General features: G+C 33.8%; 1 protein-coding gene across 1 annotated transcript in view; it reads right to left on the reverse strand.

The window, feature by feature from the left end:
• Nucleotides 1–13,356, reverse strand: part of LOC311238006 (leucine-rich repeat-containing protein 9-like) — a gene marked incomplete at both ends in the record, with an annotated part of 129,840 nt that overhangs the window by 86,247 nt on the left and 30,237 nt on the right.

Consider the following 13,356-nt stretch of genomic DNA (forward strand, 5'->3'; position numbering starts at 1 on the left):
CCCCTTTTTTGGCGTGTTTTTGTAGCGTTCTGATTGGTCGAGAGGTTTAAGGGGGCGGGACTTAGGGTAGGTTATTTTGAGATGATTTATGACCCCCTAGGGCTTCTCTGATTGGTCTAGGATGTAAGGAGGCGGGACATCCGGTTTTGAGGGAGGGACATCCGGTTTTCAAAATAAAAGTTTTTTATTTATTTTTTTTCAAAAAAAAAAGTCTTTCAAAATAAAAGATTCAATTTTTTTTTAGATTCAAAAGTTTTTTTTATTTTCAGATTGTATGTATTCCATGGTTTTCACAATATGTATTTCTGTATTTCCAAACGTTTTCAGAATATATCTTCACAATTAAGTTTTACAAGGTTGAATACATTATGTGTATTCCAAAGTCTTAAGAATATATCTTCAGAATAAAATACAATGTGTGTTTTCTTCAGAAAGTGCATTTATTTCAAATGCTAAATGTAAAATACATTTAGTGTGTTTTCTTCAGAAAGTGCATTTATTTCAAATGGTGAGTGTATCTTCAGAAAGTGCATTTATTTCAAATGGTGAGTGTATCTTCAGAAAGTGCATTTATTTCAAATGGTGAGTGTATCTTAAGAAATACCCTCTCTCAAATGTCTCTCAGTAGACTGAATATTTCTCCCTCTGTCTAACTGCAGCTTCTCTGAAAATTCTGATAGTGACATCCCCCGTAGATGTCATAGGAGGCTGGTGAAAGACTACGGCCAATGAGATGACTCAAAACCATCTGCCAAAAGCAGATTTATGACTCTGCAACTTCCCGTTTCTGTAGACCACCAGTCCCCCCAAGGTGTGTGTATGTGTCTGTGTGTGTTTTTCTTAATGCCAGATGCCAAATGTCACAATCTTTAGATAAGTGTATTCCAAATTACAAATGTAATGTGTCTAATGTGTTTAAGCAAAAGTCTAAATAAATGTAAAATAAATTTTTTGTATTCCAAATTACAAATGTATGTATGTATATTAGTTTCATGGATAAAGACATAATCTTTATACACTTGTGTTTAAGCAAAAAGAAAATTACAAATGTAATTTGTAAAATTAAAAGTGCACCATTACATTAGCATGCAAGGGTCTAGGGTTTGAATATTTCGTTAATACGAGTGTTTTATATTATGCACATTAATTATTTTAGAGTTATTATTAAAAGAGTTGGGCTAAAAATATAAAGTACAGAAAAGATCTATGTGTGTCTGTGAGGTGTGTGTCTCTGATCGGGGGTGTGAATAGGGCTCTCTCTTAGGTGCTAAAACACAGCATGGGAGGCGTGAAGATTAGGGGACAACTCAATACACATTTACAGTCATCATTCAAATGGTTTATATCTTTTGTAACATGTACAAGTAATGTACAACATTATACTCATAGCATATTTTTGTTCACACAATGTTCACATGTTTTCACACATATTTTAAAAGATTTCCCATAAACAGGCATATGTCCTAATAAACTAACCTACACTATAACATACAACACTTTGATGAATATTGTTACACCGCTGACAGAGATGTATTATAATTATAATTTGGATAAAAACGTCAACTAATTGACTAAATGTAAAAGTAATACCAACTATTTGACAGTTTGGGTGGTGATTCTTATTTTCTTATTTCGTAAAACTAAAATTAAAAGGCTACAGATCATAGAAAAACTTATGTCTTGTTTACATCAGAGTCCCCCTTTTTTCAATACATCCAGACATTTAGGACATAGCAGATTTACAAATACAACACTGTTTGTGAAAACAGTCCTGAAAATATCTGTCCAAGCTGTTTTAACTGTTTCAACCATCTTTAATTAAGACTTATTTTGGATATAGATCACTTCAAGGCCTGAATGTCCATACACTGTAGCAATGGTAAGCATGCATTTTCAGGTCAACTTCCCTTACCAACATGCACATCTAACCCCTCTTTTAATGTCACAGTAACCTGAAATAGCACAGAGTGTGGGGAAAAGGCCTTATTCAAAATAAAAAAACTTTGAAACTGTACCCATTCTGCAATCTGTTAATAAACTTTTCAATCAATCAATCAATATATGATTAGGTATAAAAGTTAAAGACATGATAGATTAGAGTTGGGGCGAAAATATAAAGTGCTGTAAATATCTGTCTTTTTGAGGATCTGGGTGTGAACAGGGGGGCTGTTAGGTGTCAAAACGCTGCAAGGAGGTGTGAAAGATTAGGGACCAAACAACCTCTGTATATTTGCTTGTAATACTCTGCATTTACTCTAAACAAAACTAATAAAGTCTGTATTACAGCTAACTCTTTAAGTTTCAATAGTTTGGATTTAATACATAATTCATTGGTATGTTCTCTTGAATCTACATTGTGAACTATTCTTACTGCTCTCTTCTGTAATATAAATAAGGGCTTTATGTTGCTTTCATACGTGTTACCCCACACTTCCACACAGTAACTCAAATATGGTAGGATGAGTGAACAATATAATATTCGCATAGAATTATAATCAAGCACATTCTTTGCCTTGTTCAAAACAAAACACTCTTGGCTACCTTATTTTTTATGTACATTATATGTGGCTTCCATGTCATTTTCTCATCCAACATAATCCTTGGATTCCTTTTGTCAATACATAATGCCACATTGTCCTTCTTTCGATTAGTAAATATCATACATTTCGTTTTTCCAAATTTAGGGATAGCTTATTGTTATTAAACCATATCTTAAGTTTACACATTTCATTTGTAATTTGGAATACAGAAATTTGTATCGACAGCAAATAAAACAAATTGCAATATGTTTGACACTTCACATATATCATTAATATATATAAAATAAAAAGTATGGGCCCCAGGACCGAACCTTGAGGGACAACACATTCAATATAGTTGGCTCCACCTCAAATGTAATGTTCAGAAAAATGTGTATTTTTAGGTCTTTGCTGTTGCTGTCATTTTGACCATCTAGCTAAAAGAGGGGTCAATGATCGCAAATTAATACATGGTAAAAAGGTCTACCAATTGTCAGGCAAGAATGCACTTCTAATATGTTACACACTAGTAATACAGCCATAATATTTCCAAATAGTATTGTTCTAAACAGTGTATTACAAATACAGTGTATTTGTAGCTAATGTAGACAATAGGCAATTATATAATTGTCACCTGAAAACATATTGTTGTCTATTTTCAAGATAGCCACTTAACCAGTTAATCGCCACCCCTCTCACACCGCATGTTTGTAATTTAGAAATTAAAATGTGATGATCAATCGTATCAAATGCTTTTTTAAGTGTATTTCCTATTCCTATTGTGTAATTCCTTTCATCTACGGTTGTGGTTATTTCTTCATATATATTCATTAAGGCTAAGGCTGTTGATCGATTTGCCCTGAATCCATACCGACTCTCACTCAGAATCTAAGAATCTAAGAATCATGAATCAAGAATCTTGGAAAATTGTGAAAGCAAAGACACTGGCCTGTAGTTGGTAAAACTGTGTTTGTCCCCAGATTTAAATAGAGGAATAATAATTATTTGAAAAAATTAATAGAATTATCCCACAGGGATAAGGTTTATCTTATCTAAGTGTGCTACTGTTTAATAGTGTATAGGGACATAGTGTGTAATAGTGTAATATTGTCATAGGGTAGTCCTATAATAGTATGTAATAGTGTTATATAGTGTAATATTGTGCAAATGTGTAATAATGCAATAGTGTAATAGTGTGTAATAGTGTAATAGTTTAATACATTATTTTGTTTCCTCAAACAGACATGTTCATGTAACTTGCATCAATCCAGTTTTCAGTCACCTTTTCAGTCACCTTTCAGCCAACTGTGTTGAAGATTTGTAGCATGGTCCTAGGATAAACATAAATTATAGACATCTAAAATCATGAAACAGGTCGATTTTTAGTAGATTTAATCAATAGTCAGAAGGATAATGCTATTTTAGTCAAGGGTTGAGATATATCACCCCCATGACACATCCCTATTTTGTAAGACAAACAGTTTGATGTTGTAATTTCAGTGATTAGGCTCGCTTGCCTGTATAAATTTTTATCAATCTGCTTTTGGTGTATTTTTTAGGTGTTTGGTTATGTTTTTATCTGTCATTTTGATCAGGTCTAGCTAAAAGAGGGGATTTATGATCTCAAATGACTAAGGTTTACCAATTGTCATGCATGAATTTCAACTCTAACGTGTTACATAAGTAAAACAGACTATTTGCAAACAACATTGTTCTAAAACAGTGTATCTACTACAGTGTGTATTTATATTTTAGCTAAATGTAAAAAAACATGAGAACACAATCCTAGTGAATTCTGAATTAGATGTTTATTGGTTGAATAAACATAAATTATAAAACATCTAAAACCATGAAACTGACTGATGCACTTAAAACAGACATGTCAACATAGTTTTTTTTACCTGTTTGCATAATGATAAGGTATAAAAACAAAATGCTTCAATACAAATGTATTTTTTAGAAGTTTAGTAATATCAAGCCCCAAATGTATTTTCTTTAACCTGATCTAAGGTACATTATACAACTCATTTATGAATTACTTTGCAACGTCTAGTTTTTTAGCCCCCCAGCGTTTTATGCTCTCAATATTATGGATATGCATTAAATCCTACACACGATAGGAAATATTCAATCAACTCAAAGATGATGGTTCTAAGGTAAATAAAATGTAATTCAGTCAACATAGTTAGTGTATAGTATGGCTAACATGTATGAAAGTTGTTGATACAATATTATAATTCATAATTCAATTCAAAATAATTACCGGCGAGGTTGTTTGATTTTTGTCCCGATGATTGAAGGAAATTCATTTTTTAAGAACCATTTAACATGAAACATCTTAAAGATGTATTTTTATTCATTATAACCATGAAAATAATGCAATGTTAGGTTTTACCGTGATTTTAGTGTTCACAGATAGGAATGTATCATTCACATTCAATTATCCAAATGTACTCTGATTGAGTCAAATCTACTCTGTGAAATGTACTCTGCGAAATGTACTCTGCGAAAGTTCCCTGCAATATGCAGGGTTTTACATAGACTACTAGCAAAAACAATTCATATTGTTTCAGTGATGGCCTGGTTGATAGCTACATTGTCGACATGTCTTATTTTTTATTCTTATTTCATTGTATAGTGAATCCAGGGGTATAGTGGAGCGATTATATTTTGTTTTTATAATATTTTATAATATCAAAACATGTCTTATGTTCTTATATATCTACAAGTCTTATATAGAATGCTGTAAAAAGAGTCCTACTAATATATTTCACTTAAAAAACTTGTACAGAAAGATACATTTCCGACCCCCGGAGCCCTGTCAGAGTGTATACAGGTTCTGTACAGTATACCATATGCAAATCCCATATGGTCTAGCGGTAATGATGCCCTGCTTTCATCAGGGAGACGCGGGTTCGACTCCTGCTATGGGAATAACACTTTTTTCTATACATAACAAATGTGTTGGTATGTTTTATTGTAACTGTTTGACTGTTTGACTGTTTTTAGTGCAACACTACTGTCACCGGCATTTAAGAAGGGTCTAGGGTTATCTCCTCAACACTAGGTTGGAGATGCATTTAAGTCCTATAGTTTTTTCCATACTTTTGCAAGGATATGTATGACTGTGTTGCATTAATTTATTTTTAAATTTGGTGGACTTTATGGTATTTATGGTTTATTTATGATTGTGATACTTCTTATTGAATTGTTTAAAGAATATGTGTTTAACCAGAGTATAGTAGGACCTTACAAATATGATTTGATCCCAACAACTGGTGACATTTCGAAGTCTTTAAGGGATCACATTCACATAGCTGAATATAGTTGCACAACTGGATAATATTTGTATTATTACTAGGATGAACTTAAAATCATTCAAAACAATTATTACATAACAATTATTACAATGAAGCGTAGTTGTGTATATTATAAATGTTTTTTATTAAAGAATATTACAAATCATGCTGCAACCTTTTTTATCAATAATATAAGCGTGCATAACATCAATAATGTGATTAATATCTAAAGTTTCTAAACACTTATGATTTTTCAGCTTAAAAGCCGTAACATCCACTATTACGGTGTATAAACACAACAGGTGTGCTCTGTTAAAATGACCAATCATATGATCTAAAATAGTAACTAAGCCGTTTTCAGATAGAAGACTTTCATCCTCTGAGAGTGTCTCTATCATATATTGCCAATTATTTAACAAGCCTTTATCTCTCACCAGCTTCAACATATTTTCAAAAAGCCTTAAGCGCAGGCTATTGACATTCCCGGTTACCCATCGATGTACAATTGTCCTGACAGCTCCGCGGCTGTCACTAAGGCTTTAAGAGTAGATACTTTGATTGGGAAGTGGAAGGTTTTTCTTCTAGTAGGACACAGTCTCTTAACCGTACCCCCGGTTGGGGATGGCAGTCCTGATGCTATGTTGGTTACATCAACGATAGGTATTTCTTCGGGGTCAGGATGGAATACATCAGATTCTGATGTAGGAGGGGTGTAGCAGGGGCTATTAGGAGGGGTGTAGCAGGGGCTATTAGGAGGGACATCCATATGCCTGACGGGGTTTGGCGGTGATGAAACCGGCGACGAAGTCTCCCAAGGACCCGTGTACCAGGGGCTATTAGGATTTGTACACCTGACGGGGTTTGACGGTGGTGAATCCGGCGATGAAGTCTCCCAAATCGTTGTAAGAGGGCTGTATCTAGTCCTAAAGCTGTCTAGGAGGCTTTGCAATGAAGGAGTTTTAGTTGAACCATACAGGGGTACGGGTAATGTCTCAACTTCCTCGTCTGGAGCGTATAGTGGAGACATGCTATCTAGTGTATCCAATCCATTCTTAGAAGGATCAGCCTCATACCAAGCAAAGTTTGGTTGCTGTGAAGGAGGGTCCATGAATCTATAACCGCCAGCGGGTAGTGTCTCAACATCGTCAGGCGTGTTTAGTGGAGACAGGCAATCTAATGTATCCAATGCAGAGTTAGCAGGATCAGCCTCATGTGCCACATACAAAGCCATGATTGCTATCTAAAACTACAAATGCACTGTAAGTCTTTTTAAAGGAGGATTTAGGGTTGACACACCCCATCCTCCGCCCCTTCGATGAGGGTCAAACGCACTCCATCTCCTCTGATTCGGTGTATGGGAATAGACGTCTTTTTAAATGAACCAGGTCTGTCCTCACCTTAACCCCTTCGTTAGTAACCAATCCGCAAGTCCGTAGACATTCTAACCAGGCCGGTACCGGTACTGAGAAAAGGATATACTCATGACTTGTATTAAGGAACCTTGAGAAGATGGTTAGATTAGTCTCTACACCAAAAGCCAGAGTACTTTTTATAGATATCCGCCCGTAATACACATACCCGTAGTCTATCGAGCTTATTACCAGGGTGAATATCTCCCCATCCTTAAGCGTTCTACCCACTAATCCATCCATAGCCTCATACGAATCTTTTTTCATTTTCCAAAATTCCGTCTCCGATAGGTCTATCTCAGATCTTCTTCCAACACCCTGGAAATTCTCCAAGGAGGTCTTGTAGAAGACAACTCTCTCAAATTTAACATCATAACAGAATCCGAGTACCCCATCCCTGAGGGGCCATATCTCTTTATAAAACACGCTACCAAATTTGGATGGTGCAAGTAACTCTGCCTTAAAATGCGCTACTGGGGCTGACGTGCGTACAGTAGATGTAGCTAGACTGCTCGCCATTTTTCTTTTTAGGGTCTCTCTAAGAGGTAACTCTCTAAATATATAGGTTTCTATCCTACACATCTATAGAGTCATATACACCCGTCCGCAGCTACGTCCCCACCCCCATACAGAAATACACACCCTATATCAGCTGTTGTTTAAAGTACCAGGATCGTAGCATAGGAAATGGGGAATTTCTTCAGTAGGACTACCAGCTGTATTACAACCTCTATAAACTATGATATCGCACTGCTTTTAAAGCATGCTATAGCTAATAAAGTCAACGATGCCCACTTGTACACTGTAACCGGGAATGTCAATAGCCTGCGCTTAAGGCTTTTTGAAAATATGTTGAAGCTGGTGAGAGATAAAGGCTTGTTAAATAATTGGCAATATATGATAGAGACACTCTCAGAGGATGAAAGTCTTCTATCTGAAAACGGCTTAGTTACTATTTTAGATCATATGATTGGTCATTTTAACAGAGCACACCTGTTGTGTTTATACACCGTAATAGTGGATGTTACGGCTTTTAAGCTGAAAAATCATAAGTGTTTAGAAACTTTAGATATTAATCACATTATTGATGTTATGCACGCTTATATTATTGATAAAAAAGGTTGCAGCATGATTTGTAATATTCTTTAATAAAAAACATTTATAATATACACAACTACGCTTCATTGTAATAATTGCTATGTAATAATTGTTTTGAATGATTTTAAGTTCATCCTAGTAATAATACAAATATTATCCAGTTGTGCAACTATATTCAGCTATGTGAATGTGATCCCTTAAAGACTTCGAAATGTCACCAGTTGTTGGGATCAAATCATATTTGTAAGGTCCTACTATACTCTGGTTAAACACATATTCTTTAAACAATTCAATAAGAAGTATCACAATCATAAATAAACCATAAATACCATAAAGTCCACCAAATTTAAAAATAAATTAATGCAACACAGTCATACATATCCTTGCAAAAGTATGGAAAAAACTATAGGACTTAAATGCATCTCCAACCTAGTGTTGAGGAGATAACCCTAGACCCTTCTTAAATGCCGGTGACAGTAGTGTTGCACTAAAAACAGTCAAACAGTCAAACAGTTACAATAAAACATACCAACACATTTGTTATGTATAGAAAAAAGTGTTATTCCCATAGCAGGAGTCGAACCCGCGTCTCCCTGATGAAAGCAGGGCATCATTACCGCTAGACCATATGGGATTTGCATATGGTATACTGTACAGAACCTGTATACACTCTGACAGGGCTCCGGGGGTCGGAAATTTATCTTTCTGTACAAGTTTTTTAAGTGAAATATATTAGTAGGACTCTTTTTACAGCATTCTATATAAGACTTGTAGATATATAAGAACATAAGACATGTTTTGATATTATAAAATATTATAAAAACAAAATATAATCGCTCCACTATACCCCTGGATTCACTATACAATGAAATAAGAATAAAAAATAAGACATGTCGACAATGTAGCTATCAACCAGGCCATCACTGAAACAATATGAATTGTTTTTGCTAGTAGTCTATGTAAAACCCTGCATATTGCAGGGAACTTTCGCAGAGTACATTTCGCAGAGTACATTTCACAGAGTAAATTTGACTCAATCAGAGTACATTTGGATAATTGAATGTGAATGATACATTCCTATCTGTGAACACTAAAATCACGGTAAAACCTAACATTGCATTATTTTCATGGTTATAATGAATAAAAATACATCTTTAAGATGTTTCATGTTAAATGGTTCTTAAAAAATGAATTTCCTTCAATCATCGGGACAAAAATCAAACAACCTCGCCGGTAATTATTTTGAATTGAATTATGAATTATAATATTGTATCAACAACTTTCATACATGTTAGCCATACTATACACTAACTATGTTGACTGAATTACATTTTATTTACCTTAGAACCATCATCTTTGAGTTGATTGAATATTTCCTATCGTGTGTAGGATTTAATGCATATCCATAATATTGAGAGCATAAAACGCTGGGGGGCTAAAAAACTAGACGTTGCAAAGTAATTCATAAATGAGTTGTATAATGTACCTTAGATCAGGTTAAAGAAAATACATTTGGGGCTTGATATTACTAAACTTCTAAAAAATACATTTGTATTGAAGCATTTTGTTTTTATACCTTATCATTATGCAAACAGGTAAAAAAAACTATGTTGACATGTCTGTTTTAAGTGCATCAGTCAGTTTCATGGTTTTAGATGTTTTATAATTTATGTTTATTCAACCAATAAACATCAAATTCAGAATTCACTAGGATTGTGTTCTCATGTTTTTTTACATTTAGCTAAAATATAAATACACACTGTAGTAGATACACTGTTTTAGAACAATGTTGTTTGCAAATAGTCTGTTTTACTTATGTAACACGTTAGAGTTGAAATTCATGCATGACAATTGGTAAACCTTAGTCATTTGAGATCATAAATCCCCTCTTTTAGCTAGACCTGATCAAAATGACAGATAAAAACATAACCAAACACCTAAAAAATACACCAAAAGCAGATTGATAAAAATTTATACAGGCAAGCGAGCCTAATCACTGAAATTACAACATCAAACTGTTTGTCTTACAAAATAGGGATGTGTCATGGGGGTGATATATCTCAACCCTTGACTAAAATAGCATTATCCTTCTGACTATTGATTAAATCTACTAAAAATCGACCTGTTTCATGATTTTAGATGTCTATAATTTATGTTTATCCTAGGACCATGCTACAAATCTTCAACACAGTTGGCTGAAAGGTGACTGAAAAGGTGACTGAAAACTGGATTGATGCAAGTTACATGAACATGTCTGTTTGAGGAAACAAAATAATGTATTAAACTATTACACTATTACACACTATTACACTATTGCATTATTACACATTTGCACAATATTACACTATATAACACTATTACATACTATTATAGGACTACCCTATGACAATATTACACTATTACACACTATGTCCCTATACACTATTAAACAGTAGCACACTTAGATAAGATAAACCTTATCCCTGTGGGATAATTCTATTAATTTTTTCAAATAATTATTATTCCTCTATTTAAATCTGGGGACAAACACAGTTTTACCAACTACAGGCCAGTGTCTTTGCTTTCACAATTTTCCAAGATTCTTGATTCATGATTCTTAGATTCTTAGATTCTGAGTGAGAGTCGGTATGGATTCAGGGCAAATCGATCAACAGCCTTAGCCTTAATGAATATATATGAAGAAATAACCACAACCGTAGATGAAAGGAATTACACAATAGGAATAGGAAATACACTTAAAAAAGCATTTGATACGATTGATCATCACATTTTAATTTCTAAATTACAAACATGCGGTGTGAGAGGGGTGGCGATTAACTGGTTAAGTGGCTATCTTGAAAATAGACAACAATATGTTTTCAGGTGACAATTATATAATTGCCTATTGTCTACATTAGCTACAAATACACTGTATTTGTAATACACTGTTTAGAACAATACTATTTGGAAATATTATGGCTGTATTACTAGTGTGTAACATATTAGAAGTGCATTCTTGCCTGACAATTGGTAGACCTTTTTACCATGTATTAATTTGCGATCATTGACCCCTCTTTTAGCTAGATGGTCAAAATGACAGCAACAGCAAAGACCTAAAAATACACATTTTCTGAACATTACATTTGAGGTGGAGCCAACTATATTGAATGTGTTGTCCCTCAAGGTTCGGTCCTGGGGCCCATACTTTTTATTTTATATATATTAATGATATATGTGAAGTGTCAAACATATTGCAATTTGTTTTATTTGCTGTCGATACAAATTTCTGTATTCCAAATTACAAATGAAATGTGTAAACTTAAGATATGGTTTAATAACAATAAGCTATCCCTAAATTTGGAAAAACGAAATGTATGATATTTACTAATCGAAAGAAGGACAATGTGGCATTATGTATTGACAAAAGGAATCCAAGGATTATGTTGGATGAGAAAATGACATGGAAGCCACATATAATGTACATAAAAAATAAGGTAGCCAAGAGTGTTTTGTTTTGAACAAGGCAAAGAATGTGCTTGATTATAATTCTATGCTAATATTATATTGTTCACTCATCCTACCATATTTGAGTTACTGTGTGGAAGTGTGGGGTAACACGTATGAAAGCAACATAAAGCCCTTATTTATATTACAGAAGAGAGCAGTAAGAATAGTTCACAATGTAGATTCAAGAGAACATACCAATGAATTATGTATTAAATCCAAACTATTGAAACTTAAAGAGTTAGCTGTAATACAGACTTTATTAGTTTTGTTTAGAGTAAATGCAGAGTATTACAAGCAAATATACAGAGGTTGTTTGGTCCCTAATCTTTCACACCTCCTTGCAGCGTTTTGACACCTAACAGCCCCCCTGTTCACACCCAGATCCTCAAAAAGACAGATATTTACAGCACTTTATATTTTCGCCCCAACTCTAATCTATCATGTCTTTAACTTTTATACCTAATCATATATTGATTGATTGATTGAAAAGTTTATTAACAGATTGCAGAATGGGTACAGTTTCAAAGTTTTTTTTATTTTGAATAAGGCCTTTTCCCCACACTCTGTGCTATTTCAGGTTACTGTGACATTAAAAGAGGGGTTAGATGTGCATGTTGGTAAGGGAAGTTGACCTGAAAATGCATGCTTACCATTGCTACAGTGTATGGACATTCAGGCCTTGAAGTGATCTATATCCAAAATAAGTCTTAATTAAAGATGGTTGAAACAGTTAAAACAGCTTGGACAGATATTTTCAGGACTGTTTTCACAAACAGTGTTGTATTTGTAAATCTGCTATGTCCTAAATGTCTGGATGTATTGAAAAAAGGGGGACTCTGATGTAAACAAGACATAAGTTTTTCTATGATCTGTAGCCTTTTAATTTTAGTTTTACGAAATAAGAAAATAAGAATCACCACCCAAACTGTCAAATAGTTGGTATTACTTTTACATTTAGTCAATTAGTTGACGTTTTTATCCAAATTATAATTATAATACATCTCTGTCAGCGGTGTAACAATATTCATCAAAGTGTTGTATGTTATAGTGTAGGTTAGTTTATTAGGACATATGCCTGTTTATGGGAAATCTTTTAAAATATGTGTGAAAACATGTGAACATTGTGTGAACAAAAATATGCTATGAGTATAATGTTGTACATTACTTGTACATGTTACAAAAGATATAAACCATTTGAATGATGACTGTAAATGTGTATTGAGTTGTCCCCTAATCTTCACGCCTCCCATGCTGTGTTTTAGCACCTAAGAGAGAGCCCTGTTCACACCCCCGATCAGAGACACACACCTCACAGACACACATAGATCTTTTCTGTACTTTATATTTTTAGCCCAACTCTTTTAATAATAACTCTAAAATAATTAATGTGCATAATATAAAACACTTGTATTAACGAAATATTCAAACCCTAGACCTTTGCATTAATTTTACAAATTACATTTGTAATTTTCTTTTTGCTTAAACACAAGTGTATAAAGATTATGTCTTTATCCATGAAACTAATATACATACATACATTTGTAA

This window comes from Notolepis coatsorum, assembly GCF_963971535.1.
Source record: "Notolepis coatsorum genome assembly, chromosome: 12".
NCBI lineage: Eukaryota > Metazoa > Chordata > Actinopteri > Aulopiformes > Paralepididae > Notolepis > Notolepis coatsorum.